This window comes from Oryx dammah, unplaced genomic scaffold (assembly GCF_014754425.2).
Source record: "Oryx dammah isolate SB20612 unplaced genomic scaffold, SCBI_Odam_1.1 HiC_scaffold_12, whole genome shotgun sequence".
NCBI lineage: Eukaryota > Metazoa > Chordata > Mammalia > Artiodactyla > Bovidae > Oryx > Oryx dammah.
In genome coordinates, this window is record NW_024070196.1 from 4773754 (window position 1) to 4774045 (window position 292).

At 51.7% G+C, this 292-nt stretch overlaps 1 protein-coding gene across 1 annotated transcript in view; it reads right to left on the reverse strand.

Annotated features, from left to right (window-relative positions):
• FHDC1 (FH2 domain containing 1) overlaps nt 1-292 on the reverse strand; it is a 37826-nt gene that overhangs the window by 17625 nt on the left and 19909 nt on the right. The gene's annotated exons all lie outside the window — the stretch shown is intronic.

Here is a 292-nt window from a genome sequence, read left to right on the forward strand (position 1 = left end):
CAACATACACGCTACGCACACACCACACACTAAACACACACATGACGCACACCACGCGTGCACGGTGTACACAGGATACACACCCACCACACGGAGAACATGCAACATACACGCTACGCACACACCACACACTAAACACACACATGACGCACACCACGCGTGCACAGTGTACACAGGATACGCACCCACCACACGGAGAACACGCAACATACATGCTATACACACACCACACACTAAACACACATGATGCACACCACATGTGCACAGTGTACACAGGAAACACACACCACAC